The sequence below is a fragment of the Suricata suricatta genome, chromosome 1 (assembly GCF_006229205.1).
Source record: "Suricata suricatta isolate VVHF042 chromosome 1, meerkat_22Aug2017_6uvM2_HiC, whole genome shotgun sequence".
Lineage (NCBI taxonomy): Eukaryota > Metazoa > Chordata > Mammalia > Carnivora > Herpestidae > Suricata > Suricata suricatta.
In genome coordinates this window covers 83,932,617-83,952,534 of record NC_043700.1, presented here as the reverse complement: position 1 = coordinate 83,952,534, position 19,918 = coordinate 83,932,617, and the positions used below count along the sequence as shown (strand labels likewise).

Below are 19,918 nucleotides of genomic sequence, written 5' to 3'. Positions count from 1 at the left end.
TATATATATATCTATCTTTAGAAACCTATTACATGTACAATATTGACATGGACAATCCAATAGACTGTATGTACAGTCCATGTACAAGCTCTCACATGAGTAATTATGTAACAGATTATAGATCATTATAAAGTATCAAGATTTTATGATATATTAGGTCTAATTTAATTTTTCCAATACCATTTTTCCGTTATATAATCCAACCCTTAACCCAAGTAACAGCAATAATATTTTAACTGGCCACCATTCTCCTAATGGGGTGATCAGCTCCCCTTCACGGGCTTATCAGTTAGATAAGTTTGTAGAAGCCAAATCCTACCTGTAATAAATAGGGAGACAGAAATTCAGAGCTAATGTGACCTTATATTGATTCATTCAGATGTCCAGCTTCATTATTTAAAGTTGAAGTTCTCTTTCTGTTCTGCTTCCCAAATTATCGATTTTTTCATAAAGTAGTTTTTCTTTAAGGTCCTAGGATAAGATGGTTACCAGTAACAACCAGGGCCTTGTTTACATTTAGCAAGAGGGTATTTTTATAAAATTGGCTAAAATTACATGGTATTGCATGATGCAACCAATTTCTTGGAGTTGGTTTACCCTTAGACCATTCATTTGAGCTGTATGCTATCTGTTAGAATGAAGAGAGTAAACGAATGCTAGGTGATATTCACAACAAATGTTTCTTACAATATTATTTTTGGTACCTCCCTTAGACCTGAGAGGTATAAAGCTCTTGATATTTACCAAAAACATGGGTCACTTTCAGTTTCTTACACCTGTGGATAAACACACATTTTATCCTGAGCACCCCCTATTATGGGCACTTGGAGTATTCACCCCATATCGTCTGTAGACTCTGTGCCACATATTTTTCAGTCCTCCAGAGCTGACTATGTGCATCTTCTGCAAGGGCTTTTGCAATTCTTACTCTGCAACACTAAAGGTCCTTCCATCTAATAGCCTCTATTGCCTCCAATTAATGTGGTGACATGTGTTCTTCTGGGTTAGTCTTAAGGCACAGTCAAGAAGAGAATGGTATTCCTTTTGCAATTTGGACTTTACTGCATATTCCATTGACAGGCCCTTTGCCCAATATCCTCACTGAAGAAAGTCAGGGGTACCATCAATATTGGAAAAGATCATTAGGAATGATTATGAGACTTCAAGAGAATGATTATGAGAGTTCAAGTGAAGACATGGTTAAAAGTTGTGCTGTTTTATATTTGTACTATAAAATTCCAAATGGTAAATTTAACATGACAAAAAATGAATTACCTATTGTTTCCCCATACTCTGGGTAAGACTTACATTTCCAGTCATTATTAACAAATCACGATGGTAATCTTTGAGAGGATCATTGAAAGTCAGTATCCATGGTAGGTGATGCAGCATCACTAGTGTTTTATTTCCTAGGGCTGCCATAACTAATTACCCCGAAGAGTGTGGCTTCGAACAACAGGAATCTATTCTCTCATACTTTTTTCTGGAGGCCAGAAGATCCAAATTAAGGTGTTAACAAGGTTGGTTTCTTCTGGAGTCTTAGAGTGAGAATTAGTTCCAAGCCTCTCTATTAGCTGCTGGTTGTTGCTGGCTCCTTGGAATTCCTTGGTTTGTAGACCTATTGCTCCAATCTCTACTTCCATTTTTACATGCCCCTTTCTGCTGTGCTTCTGGACAAATTTTCCTCTTTTTATAAGGACATGAGTCATTAAATCATGGTCACCCTAATCCAGCATGACCTTATATTAGTTTGGATTATATTTACAAAGACTATTTCCAAATAAGGTAGCATTCATCAAAGGCAAGGATTTGAGCATATCTTTTGCAAATCTATCATGTTTGGTTTTTATTTATTTATTTTTGAAATGTATTTGTTTTGAGAGTGAAGAAGCAAAAGAGAGAAAGGGGAGAAAGGCAGGGAGAGAGGGAGAGAGGATCCCAAGCAGGCTCCACACTCTTATTGCAGAGCCCCCTATGGGGTCACTCATGAACCCCAGAATCATGCCATGAGCTGAAACCAAGTGTTGGGTACTTAACTGACTAAGCCAACCAGGTTCCCCAAATCTCTACTGTGTGAAAACAATAGGTCCTGAAGAATCATGATAATATGATTGGAAACAGCAATCTTGCTCAGGTATATCAAATTAACCAATTATGGCACAGTTTACAATAGAGAAAAGATGGTAAAGATGGTTCAAAAGCACTAAGAAGATTCTTTATGTGTACTAGTTGGGTGATAAGTATATAGGAACTTCTCTTACCATTATTGTAAATCTTCACTTACAGATCACTATAACTCACAAAGTCCTATCAATTTTGCAAAACATTTTTTATAATAGTTTATTGTCAAATTGGTTTCCATATAACACCCAGTGCTTCTCCCCACAAATGCCCCCCACCATGACCATCACCCCCTTCCCTCCCTCCCCCTCCCCCTTCAGTCCATGGTTCATTTTCAGTATTCAATAGTCTCCCATGATTTGCATCCCTCTCTCTCCCCAACTTTCTTTCCCCCTTCCCCTCCCCATGGTCCTCTGTTAGGTTTGTCCTGTTAGATCTATGGGTGCAAACATATGGTATCTATCCTCCTCCGCCTGACTTATTTCACTTAGCATGACACCCTCGAGGTCCATCCACTTTGCTACAAATGGCCATATTTCATTGTTCCTCACTGCCATGTAGTACTCCATAGTGTATATGTGTGTGTGTGTGTGTGTATATATATATATATATATATATATATATATATGCATATGCAAAACAGTTTTAAATTTAATTGTGTACATACAAATAGAGACATGCACAAATTTTTCTGGAGCCTCAACCACCTAGCAGACTTAGTAGCAGCCCTAGTTACTGCCTAAATAATACCAGTGACTGTGCATTGCTAGTAGTATATCCTAATATCTCCCAAGCTACATAATTTCTGTCCTTCCACTATTTGAACTAATTTAGAATAGTATTATTTGGGGTTTCAATAGCTAACCATTAGAATCTCTGAAAATATATTACATCTCCTAGAGTTATTCCTAGGAAACATTATGAAACTAAGTTCCATTTATCCCTCCATACATTTATAACAGTATATTTGTACTTTATTCATCTTTATTCATATACACAAATTGTAATTAGATTATATCTTCCTCTATATTCCAAATTTAATTTACAGTGGTAACTAAGCATTTCATTAAGTCTTCCACACAGTATATTCGTAAACTACGTCTCTGGAAAAGGCACATCCACATATGGTTATGTCATTTGTTTCAGCCTAATTTTTTATAGTAGTTTTGTTCTCTGAATGTGTCATTTTTCTATCCTTGTCCCCCAAATCACAAGACCCTTATAGTTAGATACCTATGTACAGAATTCAGTATTGACACTGACATCTAACAGGCTGTACAGTCCATGTAGGAGCTCTCACATGAGTAATCCGGTAACAGATTATGGATCATTTTAAGATGTCAGCTGCATGCTAAGGCCTGACAGCTAAACCGTATCTTACATGCAGCCAAATCTCTTCATAAGGGGTACAGCACTGAAAGCTGTCACTGAATTCTCATGGCTCAGCGGTGAGCTTTTAACTGATTCACAAGAAGTCAAGTCAAATCAAGAATTGAAAGATAACATGAAGGAAAACCAGATCAATAACATCGTCATATCTTTGGGGAGACCCACTGACAGGCTGTGGCTTCAGTGCAGCATGAAGCTCCCACGGAAGAAAATGTGCTGTTAGCACAGGCCGATTCCCTAGCTGTCCAAGCAGGAGGGGAATCTACAGTTAGACAGACAAGGGGAATACATCATGGAGGGAGGCGCGTTGAGATTTTAGGATTGTCCATATTACACAAATTTTCTACCTAGTGTACAGAAGAATTGCATGAAATATCACCATATATAATCAAAGGATAGCTTTCAGATCTAATATTGTGGGATCCAGCCACTAATGATTCATATCTGGGGTTTTACAAGGTATCTGAATACAGCTTATGCTTAGATATAGGCATTTAGTTGTATTTAGCCTAGCTCCTCTGATTATAATTCAACTAGAATATGATGTTTTCCTTCTGAAATCAGTAGTACATTTGCAAGATTTATTTGATGGCATTGGGAAGGGAATTTAGAGAAGAAGTTCATAATAGACAAGTGGCTTAACTCCAGTTATAAAAATAAGGCATCATCATTGATTTTATCTTACCAAACATGGAACAAAATGACTTTATTATACATTTTGAAATATTTTCCCTTTGCATCACCTTCTTTCTTATCTGGAAGTCACAGGTATGATACAAATTCTATCCTTAATGAACGATTGCATATTTTATAGCATATCTTATAGCAGTATTAGAAAAATACATCTTCAAATGAAAGATGTGATCTAAAAGTAGACTATTTCATTTGTAATAAGAGATATCACATAACACATCCAAAGGCATCTTAATAACTGAAATATAAAATACAAAACCATACAAAACAAAGTGCCTAGCATATGGTTCTATCATAAATTACCAAGCATTTGGATCTGAAAAGAAAGATATTAACAATAAAATTAGTAGTCCGATTGGGTAAACTGACACTTTTAAAAAGAAAAACACATTTATGACATCATGCTGTAAAGTTCTCTTTCAGAGAACTAGGAAATTCACTCTAGAGGGAACTAATTTAAGATACAAAGCAGATATTTTCAAAGGTTTCTCTTTCAAAGATTATCTGATTAGGAATCTCAAATAGGAGTATTTAACATTCAGGAGTTGTTTAAGACTAATGAGCCTATGGATAATTTTGTCACAAAATTTAAGAATTAGATTAAACTTCTTACATAGAGTTACTGCTAGTTCATTTGTGCAAATCAATGCCTCTTCACAAGAGAGTTTTAATAGTAACTCTAAGATAGTCAGAATTTTAATACAGCCTATGAATTTTAATTAAATTGAATAATTTAGTTATTAAATTATTAGAAGTTAATAATTTGAATACTAACCTAATACTATCCTATATTTCTTAGTTATTCATTTCATGCATGTTTATTGCAGACATGACATATCCAAATGCCCCTAGGAGCCAGGCAGGTGACAGACAACATTGAAATTGTTGTTAAGAGAAAACAAGGGACTCTCTGGACAATGACAAACTGGACAAACAACCTAAGATCTGTTGGAATGAGAAAAAACACTGCTCTTTGTAGATGCCATTAGGGAATGTGCTGGGTCTAGTGTTTTTAAGATTTATTTTTCCCTGGAAAGCCAGATTATTGTGTAAGATTTCCCAAATAGCAATATGCATTCCGAATAAAATTGAAATACTATGCCGACCTAACACAAAAAGTCTACAGAACAGATCTTGCCCAGAAATGATAAGTTTGCTAGTTCAAGTTGTAGAAAGCTTACTTTTAAAAATTAAAAAATCCTAGGCCTTGGGTTGTTTTCCTTTTCTGTTCTTTGCTTGTTTGTTTTCTGTCCTTCATGAAGTCACAAAATTAGTAAGGGAAATTAGGCCCACGTATTATATCTGCATTTGCAGGACCAGGTCAAAAGTATAAATGCAGGCACCCAGTGCACCCCATTTTCTTCCCCCTTCCCTCACTAAAAGGAACACGTTCATCCTTAAGTCCAAGTTCAAGCCACAACCACTTAGTCAATAGAAAAAGCTCAGAACCAATATTAGGGCCTAGTGGAGAGCACATTATCTATCAGTAAATTTGCCTTTTTTCAGCCTTGGGGAAAAGGTGTATAGAGGTAAAGGATGGTTCCAGGTCTAAGTTCTACAGTGAAGGAGGGGGGCCACTGTTCCAGGGAAGCCTGTAGTCTCCTTGGCCCCGACAGTTCACTCATGTTGGAAGGAGCAATGGCCAGGATAAGGTAAAATGGAAGTCTCTAAAGCATCCTATACAAGGTAGTTCATGATAGTTGCCTATTAGGGTGTACTGAGGGACAGCTACATGAAAACACATATTTGGGGGATGCCTGGGTGGTTCAGGCTGTTAAATGTCCGACTCTTGGTTTTGGCCCAGGTCATGATCTCATGGTTTGTAGGAATGAGCCCTGAGTCGGGCTTCTCACTGACAGCACAGATCCTGCTTGGGATTCACCTCTTCCTCATTTTCTGCCCATGTCCTACCCCCACTCTTTCTCTCTCAAAAAAAAATTAAAAAGAAAGAGAAAACATGTATTTTGGGCATTAGTTGATTATTTACCCTTTAATTCTGCTATATGTGGAGAGTTTTATCTCACATTTAATGTACTATGTGGCCATTTCTTCTCTTAATGGAGTGTTTATACTTCAACTTGGGAAAGTCTGAATAATCTGTTTTTCATATCTAGGTGAATGACTAACCCGTTGCATTGTAAAAAAGTTTAATTTATTTCACCAGGAAATATTCTGCTAGGAAAGCATATTATCAATGTCTTTTACAGAGGAAACAATCACGAATAATTTCTTTATGTGGTTTTTTGATTTTCCATGTAAAAGCATCCTGGACTCAGTAGCATGTAGAACTTCAGAGTCATAAAACACAATACTTAGAGCCATAGTTTTTAAATCTTAAAATTTTACTGCCTCCTATATGTGAGTTGCAGGTGTTACATTTCTGTACCTTTCAGAAAAGAGGTTTTTGGGAAGATGTTAACAGAAGAAAGGAAGAGAGAAAGAAAGAAAGAGAGAAAGAAAGAGGAAGGATGGAAGAAAGGAAGGAAGAAAAGGAAATGAAGGAAAGAAGAAAAAAGAAAAGAAAAATGAATGGAAAGCAAAGGAAAAGGAGGAAAAAAGAAAGCAGGGAGGGGAAAAAGGGAAGAAGGAAAGAAAGAGACTAATATTCCTTCAATACAGAAAGGTGCTTTTAGAATTTTTGGAAACTTGTTCAGAAATAATTTCATAAGATGAACACAGTTTTCTACCCCACTTTAATGGCTTGTTAGTCCACAAGGAAGTTTGTACAAGAAGAAAGTGAGGGGGCACAGGTTAAGCATCTACGATTGCACAGTAATAAAATTGAAGCAGCTTTGAAAACTCTTGGCAGAATTGGTAGCCTAGGTCTGGAAAAGGGCACCCTGGTATCACATGGAACAATTTTAATAGTTTTGCTTATACCTAGTATACTGAGCAACCACATTTTAGGGCTAAAATAATGGCTATAAAGGCAACAAAGTTGTGATAAAAGTGGATAATGAAGTTAATTTACTATTTTCCTGATCATTTTTGGGTCACAATGTTCATAAACACTGAAGCATTGGTGAATTTGAAAAATTATTTTCATGAATATATAAACCCATAAAAGCTTGGACTTAAAGTTTAATTATTAATATATGTATGTTGTTTCACATGAGAATACTAAGCAGAATTATAATCATGGGTACTTGGGGAAAGTAAAGTACTTATATGGATACATTTAATGAATACAAATGGCATTTTGAAACAATTTAAAGTTCAAAAGTCAATGAAATGCTTCTTTAGGAATTAATGAACATTTATTTCATAAAAGAAAAGAACGAAACTTGTTTTTCCCTGTTTAAAAAATAAACTAATTTATTCAAGTGACTGCAAAAAGTCCACAGGGGAAAATTCCTTTTGGGAAAAAAACAAAAACAAAAAACACCTCAAAATCAAAATTTAGATTATGTAAGACATATTATTCAGAAAGTAACCCAAATTATTTCCATTCAGTAAGATATTCTAATTGCTGGTTATTCAGATTTTTAAGAAGCTGTTAATATTGAGTAATCTGAATTGAATCTTTGACAATAGACCTATTTGACCACAGAAGGAGATGGGACTAAACATAGGAAGATATAAATGACAAATGCTACAGCATTCTTAACCAACTTAAAAGCAAAATTAAACTAGAATATGCAAAATTCAAGTACAGTTGACCCTGAACAATACAGTTAAGAGGTATTTTATTGCTTGTATTATATACAGTATTTACACAATAAAGTAAGCTAGAGAAAAGCAAACATTATTAAGAAAATTATAACAAAGCAAAAATACATTTACAGAACTATATTTCACTGATTGAAAAATATCCATGTATAGGTGGACAGTGCAAATTGAAACCTGTGCTGTTCAAAGACCAACTGTATCCTCTAACATCTAATGTTTGATGTTGATTTTTTAAAGGGAAAGTTTTGTTTTACTTGTTAATATTTATGTATTTAATGTGTTTATTTATTTATAAATAATAAGGAGAGAGAGAGAGAGGGAGAGGGAGAATCTAAAGCAGGCCCTGTGCTGTCAGCACAGAGGCCTATGTGGGGATCATGATCTGTGAGATCATGACCTGGGCCAAAATCAAGAGTCAGATGCTTAACTGAGCCACCCAGGCATCTCTTATGTTGACTTTTTAATTTATCTTCTAAGTACATGTTTATTAAGATACTTTAAAATTATCTTCTAAGCACATATTTTATAGGATACTTTAAATTTCTAAATCAGTTACTAAACATAAAGGAATAATTTCTGAAAATATTACTTCCATCTATGTTTCTTCATCTCTTTTGTCATTAAGAATAATTCTATAACCCATTTAGTACAGTTATAGCTGAAGGTTCCTAGCAAACTGTACTTAATGGTTACATAATTTCATTATCGAGCATATGGAAATTAAATAACTTATTTCTTTAAGTGTTTCTAGATACTATGATACATTTTCTTTGCAGAGTATGTTGATGTAGCACATTGTCATATTGTTTATAAATAAATCACAAAAATAAAACCCTGGAAATGTAGAAATTTCATGCACAGTGAAAGTTTCCCTAATTACCTTCTAATTAAGCAACTTGCTGGATTCCAACCTGTTTCTATCATCCTCGCTGTAATATATTTACTAATAAGCACTTCTTTGGAATATTGATGACTATTAGGCTACCAATGAAGAAATCTTGGCACTTGTAGTAACTATGAGTTGAGTGCCTGCCAAGAGTCCTTTGAGGTTATCCTCAACTGACTCATGCCAGGTAAAACTGCAAAAGGCGTTAGGTGATTTAATTAAGTGTTACATAATTTGCTGATATCTATGTGCCAAAGAAACTGTGTGTGTGTGTGTGGGTATGTGTGTGCATGTGTATATGTGTGGGTGTTTATTTACATAAAAACTATGTCTAGTGTTTTGGAAAGACTCAGTGAAAGGAAATTAATCTAAAACTTCTGTTAAATTATCTATGGTTAAAACAACTCTAAAATACTGGAGGAAATACTGGAAGAAATAATAAATTTTTTAAAAATATGTATTTACATTTTATGATGACTTGGTTATTTTTTAATTTTTGGTTTTGTTTTATTCCATCTCTAACTTCTCACTTCACCTAATTAAAATAATAACCACTCAAACCACATTGGATTATAAATATGGGTAAAACACCAATCTATAGATCCATATTTAATAAGAATTCCTTGGTTTTACTTAAAAATATTTGCCAGTGACTATATGTGAACATTCTTTAAACTAAACATCATTATAAGAATATGCATGACCAATTTTTTAAAAATTCATATTTTTTGTTATTATTTCAGTTCCAATTACTTCAGGATAAAATGACTTCTCTGTGTCCGTTTTGGGGGTCTTTTTAATGCAGGGATGTACAATGTGCTTCTTAAAAGATGAATTAATACTCCAAGAATTTAATTTGATCATAATAACTTTCTAAAAAGATAACTCCAAATTTAATTAATTAATCCATATATGCACACATAATCTTTCAGAAACACTTAATTGTGAATAACATGGAAGGATTGCTTTACTGGATTTAGTTGAATCTACACTCTTATGATATCTTTTTGCAAACAATGTTCATTCAGATTTCATTTGTTCATTTATCTATTTAACCATTTTACCTTAGCACGAAGCAAATACTTTACTTAAAATAAATCAATTTCTCAGTTCAAAGACCTCACTCATTTACCTTTAGAAGGATGTGGACAAGAACAAGATCCATCACCTAGTCAGACACATAAATTGAATAAGCTGGTTGATTCAACAGGAATCAGGGTGACTTCTGAGGAAGATGAAAATATGAGCATGCCCTCTAACTTCTGTCCAAAGCCAGAACTAAATGATAAAAAGGAACAGAAAGGAAAGGAAAGGAAAGGAAAGGAAAGGAAAGGAAAGGAAAGGAAAGGAAAGGGAAGGGAAGGGAAGGGAAGGGAAGGGAAGGGAAGGGAAGGGAAGGGAAGGGAAGGGAAGGAAAGGAAAGGAAAGGAAAGGAAAGGAAAGGAAAGGAAAGGAAAGGAAAGGAAAGGAAAGGAAAGGAAAGGAAAGGAAAGGAAAGGAAAGGAACTTATATTGATATAAATGTAAAAATCAGAAAAGCCCAGCACTTCCTACTCCAAGCTCCTAGGAAGTTTGCCCTGTTAACTCAAGATTTTGAAAGATCACAAAGAAGAATCTCAAATATTTTTCAAAAGAAAGCAGAAAAGGAGAAAATGCTACTCCCCAAATTAATATTACACTATATGTTAACTACCTCAATTTTAAATAAAAACTTGAAACAATCAAACAAAAAGAAAGCAGAAAATATGTAGAGAAAAGCTGGCAGGGCCTCCCCAAAGTATCTTTAATTGGAGAGAATTAAAGCCTCTGAAAGAATGGGGGCACTGTAATTTAAATAAATTTTCACTGAATGTTAGGCAGTATCTATGGAAGCCATGAAAATATGCCTTTCATATCCACTGGCACAGAGAGCAGAATCGATTGACATTCCCAACTGCTGCCTTTCTGTCACTACTTTTACACTATGGTCATCCTTCCAAAGTCTTCTACTCACCAATGAAGAGGCACAAATTTGGCCCTAATGCAGTTCTATTCCTGTGTGACATGAGACTCCTCCAGCTGCAGAGTTTGGTTTAAGAAATCCTCCTCAGCCTGGGGAGGGAAACTTCTTTGCAACTATGCTGCAATCTGCCTCTCATCCTGCCCAGCACCCTTCCCTCCCTCTCTCCTTCACAAATAGGAAGCCTAAATGGTGTCTGAAGGCTCTCCTTCTCTCCCTTGGTTTCCTGATAATTGCCCTTCACAGCTGTTTCTATATATATCTCTCTTTCAGATGTAATTTCAATTTCCTGCTTCTCAGAGAATCCAAGCAATATCTAAGGAGACAGACAACAGGATAGGGACTTTGCCTCACTTACTGTTAACTGGGCAGGCAGGAAGATGCCATTCTGAGAGTGTATAGTCACTGAGCATCCCTAGTAAACAGCAGTCACCAAATTGCTAAAAACTTAACTAGCTCAAGGGTGACCTGAGAAAACATCTCAAAATATGGAAATGACCCTTCAGGTGTGATATTTCAGGCATTTTGAAAGACACAGGGTGTACTGTGACTACAAGGACAATGGAATTCACTGGTTACCCTTAATGTTGAATTGATGCCTATTAAGGTACATTAACAGTTTTAAGCTATGTATGAGGGCTCTTAACTCCAGTAGTGAAACCACACACTGCAAATCAAAAGACTGAGGAACTAAGAGACTAAGAGAGACACAGAGTTCCAGAGACATTCATATGTGAAATTTAGATAGTACATATTGTGACAACCAGAAGCAGCAAGCTTAATATACAAAGAACCTTTTTTTATTAATTTGAGAGAGAGTTAGAAAACACATAAGTGGGAGAGAGAGAGAGAGAGAGAGGGAGAGAGAGAGAGAGAGAGAGAGAGAGAGAGAGAGAGAGAGAGAGAGAATCCCAAGCAGGCTCCCAACCATGCAGAGTCAGATACATGGGGCTTGACTGCACAACACTGGAATCATGAACTGAGCTGAAATCAAGAGTCAGACGCTTAACCCACTGAGCCACTCAGGTGCCCCAAGAAGAGCCTTCTAAAGGCACAATTGACATTCATCTTAAAATGAGCATTCTCAATAATAGGTTGCTATTCCTTAGAATGCAATATAATCTTAAAGACATTTATACTCTGCTTTAACTTAAAAAAAATGATGTGTGGTTTCAGAAGACAAGTGGTAGAAGCAGAAAAGGCCCTACTTACTGTCATTCCTAATTACTTGTTGATGGATTTTGTGTTTCCTGTTGCCACAACTGTGGGCCTTAAAAGATTGGAGATCTTGCTCTTTAAAAAGAGCATACTCTTACAATGGAGTATTACAAAGATCTCTTTGGACCCCTTTTGCCCATAGACCAATAGATGAGAAGAAGGATCACCATCATGGCAACCTTAACACAATGACAGCAGGAAGGAACATACATGGTCCCCAGGTGATCATTCTAGTACTTCCTGTACTCATTGCCCGCTATAACTGTAAATAGACAGAGACAACAACTGTCATTTGAAAAAAAAAAAAAAGGGCTTGATTACCAAAGGTTCAGACAAAACACAAACGAATGTTTGGGTCACAGCACCTAACAGGTTACAAAAATACAAGTTCATAACAGTGGATAAGAAGAATTTGGGGTAAGTGGTGTTGGAGGGAGAAAATACATTCCAGTTGCAACCCAGAAGTTAAATGTACCAAAAAGGCTATAGTCTGTTTGGATAGCCTCCTTCTTCTAAGTTTCTTTCATAAAGACTGGTTCATGGAAACTAAGGAGCCGCTGGGCAAATCTACATAAAACAGTAGATCTGTGCAACAAAAAGCATGATGGCATATGGTGGCCATGAACAGGTCCCAGCAGCCATCTTTCAGGAATTGTAATCATATGCTAAGTGAGGCCACACATCCCTTAGCCTATTTCCTGAGAATATTGACTGAACCTGGTAATGAGACCAACTCAGGCCCTTCCGGCAAGATGTAGAATTCCTCCAGTGGGTGACTGTGGTTTGAGGACTCCTTATTTTGTCTCAAATGTTCACAAAACTATGTTACAATCTAAGTTTCTTCTTTCTCCCTTTTTCTTACCTCACTTTCCTTTACTATGTCACACCTGCATCATAGACTGATGGCTCTCCCCAGGGTCACTAACTTGTTCCTCTCTAATATATAAAGGCATTTCTCTCCTCAGTTCCTGGCTGGATCTGTTGGTAGAGCACACAACTCTTGATCATGGGGTAGTAAGTTTGAGCCCCTAGTTGAGTGCAGAGATTACTTAAAAATAAATAAATAAATAAATAAAGGTCTTTCCTTCCAATAAATCTTCTAGACCCAAACGTGGGTATCTGTCATCTTAAAGAGGTTGCCCTTGGAAGACTAAGCCTTGTAAACTCAGCTTATTTATATTAAAATTAAAAAGTTTCTAATTAAATTTGTTATCATATTTGAGGTATCTGGGTGTCTCAGTCAATTAAGAATCCAAGTCACCAAGGTCATGATTGATCTCGTGGTTCACAAGCTTGAACCTGACATCATTCTCTGTGCTGACAGCTCAAAGCATGGAGCCTACTTCAAAATCTGTGTCTGCCTCTCTCTCTGTTCCTTTCCCTACTCATGCTGTGTGTGTCTCTCTCTCTTTCAAAAACAAACATTTAAAAACAAAAAATAAATTTATGATCAATTAAGAACTTCTAGATAAATTTAGAAAGAATTTTGTTTGAGTATTTAAGTAAACAAAATCACAAAAACATTTTCTTGCAATATTCAAGTCAAAGAAAAGGGCTATTTTGAAAATATCAATATGAACACTATATTTCAAAACATATTGCATTTAACATGCCTTGTGAGCAGAAAAGCATTAAAATCAATATTCTACCACTATAGAAAACATTAAAAAATGGAGTATTAGATTCAGTAATTTATAAAACTAATTAATGACAGAACAAAGGGAATTAATAAAATGAGAGTAGAATTAGTTTTTAAAAAAGAGAGACGAGATGAGTATTAAAAAAAATCAAGTTCTGTTTGTTTGAAGTGGCCCATGAAACATGCAAATCTCTAGGCAGCATTATAAAGGAGAGAGCACTTTCCTGCTCCAGGCTCTACTCAGAGCTGGCTGCCTCCCTCATGGCCTGCTATATGGGCGGAAGCATATTACAAGGTGTTGATATGTTGCTTCTAGACCCCAAACGGGCCTGATAGGCACTGTGCAGAGCCATCAGTATTTTCAATTATGAGTAAGTTTTCTGTGTAATTCTATACCAAGACATGCTGAGAAGAGTAGATTGTTTATAAAAAATATAAGTCAGCAATTCATATTGTCTCACGGAGGAATCCAAAAATAAATAGAATAAAAAATGAAAGGAGAGGAAGTTTTCAGAAATATTACTGTAATTACAGGTGATGATGATGAGCCAGTTTTTATTTATTATTTTATTTATTTATTATTTATTATGTTTATTTATTATTGAGAGAAAGAGCATGAGCATGAGAGGGGCAAAGAGAGGAGGAGACACAGAATCCAAAGCAGGCTCCAGTCTCTGAGCTGCCAGCACAGAGCCTGACACAGGGCTCGAACTCACAAACCACGAGGTCATGGTCAGGACCTGAGCCAAAGTCAGACGCTTAACTGACTGAGCCACCCAGGTGCCCAGATCAGCCAGTTTTTAAAGCATATTACTTCACCATTTGAAGAAACACTTGACTACATTTTAGAATTAGAATTAGAAACATTTTCATAAGCACAACTTAGAAAAAAATAAAAAGCTTCTCATATTATGTTCACAACTGCTACCAAACCTGGAAAATACTATCATAATGTGAAATCTGGAACCTAAGCCAATTTATCAATATTGAAGTGGAACTTTCAATAAACAACTATATCCATATCGTATATATTTAAATGTGAACAAGTCCTATTTATTGCAGGAGAATATAGATGCATTAGAATTTAAAGATGACTTTATATAATTAATGGCAATAGTTATAAATGAAGAAAAATAAGATTCTGTATCAAAATAAGTAGAAAATAATATAATGTATTAAAATAAATGGAGATTACAGATTCTATTCTGGATGGAAAAATACAGATAACTTTGAAAAACAGAATAGCTGGATAATTCTTATACTCATATAAACTTTTTTGAGATATAAAAGGTTTGACAATAAAAAACAGACACTTAAATATAATGACTATTAAGTTAATGTAAATATCTAATTACAGTCCATTAAAATTCAATGAAATTGTACAATTTGAAAATATTAATTTGGTAGAAAATGTAAATATATATTTACAGATATAAATTAATCAAGGGGCCTTTAAATTATTAGATAGAAACAAATAGAAAAAATAAACTTTCAAAAAAAGCTCCACCTTACATCATATACCAGTGTATATTTCAAATATTTTAAAAGAGCAAAAATTAAAAATAAAAGAAATGTTAAATTAAACAACAGAAAATATAAGTTAAAACATGCATGTACCTGGTCTGGAGATAGAAAGGAGTTTTCAAAATTGGATCTAAACAAAAATATACTAGCAACAAATAGTTTGTAGAAATCAACATGTAAAGTTTACAGTGTGAAGTAAAATTTAACAGAAACATAAATAGCAAAAGGAATATAAAAGATATTAGTTGCTCCATAGCTGGCAGATTATGAAAAGAATTTTAAAATTCTATAAAACAATATATGTTCTAGTTGAAACTGGAGAAAAGTAATTAGTATCCAAAATTTAAATGGATAAACATGTATAACACTTAGCCATACTAAACTTCACATGTAGTGAAAATGATTCAAATGAAAACATTGATGATATATGTCCTCTCTGAAAAGATAATTATTTATTAAATATAATATTAATACCAAGACTGATGACTGTGTTGAAAATATAAAATGACTCATTCGGAGAAATTTCTAGTCTATACCTTATTCTTAAAAAGTTATTCTATAACTTTATTCTTATGAAAGAACATTCACTGAAACATTGCTGTGATTATGAAAATTTAGAAATAGTGTATATGTTCAACAATAGATTAGCTTACTAAAATTTAATACAACTCCAGGGTAAAACTATTGTAGCAGGCATTTTAATGAAAAATATGAAAATGTTCATGATATGTAGCTCAGTGAAATTATAACATATAAACTTAAATATGCAGCATGATTTCCTTTCTCTAAAACATGAGCGTATGCATATAGACAATGATCACATGTATATATGCATATTTGTATACTTACATTCATATTGTTTTCTTCTGGGTGAGTGGCCTGTTGACGTGTGTTTGAATGAAACGTGTGCACTGGGAGTGGGAAGATTCAGTTCCCTGAGTTTTACAAGCTTATTTGGTAGGGGAATAAGTGAATAGATATCACTGGAAAAATCCCCTGGACCTCCTTTCTTCTCCTATAAGGAAAAATGGTGATCACTTTCATTGAGAGCTCTTGGTTAAACAAAATTACTTTCTGGCTTTTTATCCATTGGAGAGCAGTTTTACACGCAAAATCAATCAGAGTGAAAATCCCACATAGGGTTCTTTAGGTCTCTGTATGCTATAGAAATGTTGTGATAGCATTTTGCTGAATAATAGCACAGGGTGGTAAATACATAAAATGGTCCCTGAAGGCCAGTAAAATAATGGACATAGGACACTGGTGAGCGTGCGGAGCTACTGACGAGCACTACTTTTTGCAAATCGTTAAAGCAGAAACACTAACCTTTAATTTCTCTAGGAGAAGAAGAGACAAAATATGCAAATAAAATTGTGTTAAAAACTAAACCTTCACAGAACAAACAGGAGATATATTCTACAGCACTAAAAGTAAATGAATGATTGTTCTAATAATAGACAGTGACATTATGTCTATTCGCCACCATCATGACAGTTTTATAAATAGACAGACTAAACTAGCTGCCATTCTTTAATGAAAAAACTTTCTTCAGTAATCAGTACCTGATACTATCCAGTGTTTACTACCTTTTGGGACAACTGAATAATGGACCAGGTTAGAGGTCTGGGGACAATGTTTTGAGTTACTTGGAGACTGTAGTGGTTTTTTTTTTTTTTTTTTACATTTTTTTAATGTTTACTCATTTGAGAGAGAGAGAGAGAGAGAGAGAGTGTGAGCAGGGAAGGAGCAGAAAGAGAGGGAGACACAGAATTCGAAGCAAGCTCCAGGCTCTAAGTTGTTAGCACAGAGCCTCAGGTGGGGCTTGAATTCACAAACTGTGAGATCATGACCTGAGCTGAAGTCAGGCACTTAACCGACTGACTTAACAGAGCCACCCCTAGACTGTAGGTTTTAATCGTTGTAAAATCACAGAAACATTAGGTCTGACTTCACAAAAATGCTCAGAAGTTCCCTTTTCTCCTTTGTCTTGCCCCCAATATGAAGCAGTTCAACCTTTCAACATTTTAAAAGTCTATTTCTAAACTATTAAGAGAAATAAAGAGGTCATGAAAATATTTACCAATCTGATATGTAATTTAAAATTTTCTTTACTGTTTTATTTATTTTTGATACAGACAGAGACAGAGCACGAGAGGGGGAGGGGCAGAGAGAGGAGACACAGAAATGGAAGCAGGACTCAGACCCCCAAATGTGAGATCTGACCTGAGCTGAAGTCGGAGGCTTAACCGACTGAGCCACCCAGGCGCCCCATCTGATCTGTAATTTTAGAAGTAGGAAAGGGTTGAGAGCTGGGAACCAAGTGTAAGGATTGATAATACAAGGGGTGCCTGGGTGGCTCAGTTGGTTAAGCATCTGTTCTTTGTTCAGGTCATGATCTTGCAGTCCATGATTTAAAGCCCTGTGCCAGGCTGTAAGCTGACAGCTCAGAGCCTGGAGCCTGTTTTGGATTCTTTGTCTCCTTCTCTCTCTGCTCCTCTCCAGCTTGAACTCTGTCTCTGTCTCTGTCTCTCTCTCTCTCAAAAATAAAGATTAAGAAAGAAGAATTACAAAAAAAGAGAAAAAGGATTGATAATACAAGAATAACTTAATCTTCCTGCTCTGTGACCTTTTTCACTCCACATCTGCAAACACACACACACACACACACACACACACACACACACACACACACAATATTAAGGTATTTACCAGTGAGATTCTGGGAACAAGAGATATTTATATACTCAGTTTCTAAGTAGACAACAGAGGTGCCTGGGTGGCTCAATAGACCTTTGATTTTGGCTCAGGACATGATTTCACAGTTAATGAGATCAAGCCCACATAGATCTCTATACTGACAGCTTGGAGCATATTTGGGACTCTCTCTCTCTCTCTCTCTCTCTCTCTCTCTCTCTCTCTCTCTCACTCTTTCTGCACACCCCCTCAAAAATAAATAAATGAACTGAAAATTAAAAATGGAAAAAAAGAGTAAAGGTCATTGTTTCACAACTGGATACAAAGAAAGAAGATCCCTAAAAATCAATTTCTTCTAGTGCTTTCTGTTATCTTGTGAGATAGGAAGTAGGAGAACTGAGTGTCCAGAATGACCTTAGTGTCCTGGCTTAGGAATGTTGGTGCCATCTAGCAAGGGAGGATGCAGATCTTGTTATATAGTATAGGCCTTAAATCCCAGCCAAGAGATTATGTGTTAAAATGACATATTTAGGTCCAATTTCTGGTACTTCAAATAAGGATCTTAAAAGTTGTCATGCTGTCTTAGTAAGTAAAAAGCTAAACAGACTGAAAAATCAACAACTTTTCTGGGATCTCTGAAAGATAGTAGGACCCAGAATAAACTGCTCCCCCCAGTTTTGGAGACACAGACAGAACACAAGGAGTCGCAGACAACCTGACCAGCGATGCCAAGATGAAACCACCATGAGAAGCTGAGTAGGAAGGGAGGGGTCGGAAGCCTGAACTGTAATTGAAGAATTAGTGGAGGCTCAGTGTGGACCAGGCTGAGACCTAGAAGCTCCAGGGCAACCTAGTCACTAGAAAAGCTTCCACAATTCTGTTAAGACTTACTTCAAGGAACTCTACCAGGTTCTCACAGTAAATGCCAGAAAAAAATCCCCTTGGTTTTCTGGCAGAAGCAGGGAGGGGAAGGACTTATTTTAAATACTTCAGGTGGTCTGTTCTGTCCTCTGGGGAGACTTGTTAACCAAAGCCTAAAAGCTCCCTCTGGTGGCTTTCTCCACCAGTGAGACCACAGACCACTCTGCCGACCAACTGGCCATTGTCTTTGCTATTTCTGACTGAAATAGGATGAGTATGTACATTGTTCCCACAGCCTGACCATAAGGACACAGGATGAAGGATCCCTTCCCATGTCGTATCCTTCAGAGTACCAGGAAAAGATACAGTTGCCAAAGATAATTGCATTAGTTCTTTCTCCCTGGAGCAGATGGCCAAACAAAAACCTGCATTCAGCAAGCCCTGTGGCACGGCGACAGCTGCAGATTCTTTCTTCCGGACCTATGGTGAATCAGCACTGTTGATTATGGCAGAGGGAAAAGGTCTGGCCAGGGTAATAAATGGAGGGCAGTTTTGAGGGATTTTGTGTAAGTGGTCTCAGGATCTAAAAGATCAGGGTTTACTTAGACAACATATGCTACGCCAGAAGTTCTAGAAAAGGCAGGATTAACAATAAATGATACTTAGGTTTTGAATTTCAGAAAGTTTTCTCAGGTCAGATTTTGGCTGATTTGAAAGCCATGGATTCTGACTGGTTTGCACAAAAATACATGGTTAGAAAAATCAAGTTTGGATTGCCTCCTTCAGGGAAGTTTAACAACTGGGGTGAATGGCTGTCCCTGGGATAACTATTTGGAGCCACCGGCTACAGGTGGGTCATGGCCCTGCAAGAAGATTACAGAAGGAAGAAGGCCCGTGTGGCTTAGTGAGCGCCTGTACAGCTGGAGAGCGGGACCGTGCTATGATGGCAGAAGCTTATACAAATAAATGCCGTCTACAATGTCTAGCTCCTCTTAGGAAAACAAAATGCATGGCCCTCTGTTAAATCCTTTGAAGTTAAGGCTTACTAGTACTCTGAGCTTTCCAATAATCATGGTTTACTGTTCTTTCAGGGATTACACCAGAATTTCACACAGTGATAGGTTTAAACAGTTGTTTTTGGTTTTTATGTTCACTAAAGATTAAATGAGAGATTGCAGTTTGAAGAGAAGTTAGCTGAGATTTGGAATCATCTTTGTCACATTTG

The 19,918-nt window shown here is 36.1% G+C and overlaps 1 pseudogene; it reads left to right on the top strand.

The window, feature by feature from the left end:
- LOC115301295 overlaps positions 1–19,717 on the top strand; it is a 72,708-nt pseudogene extending 52,991 nt beyond the window's left edge.
- The last annotated feature ends 201 nt before the right edge of the window (positions 19,718–19,918 follow it).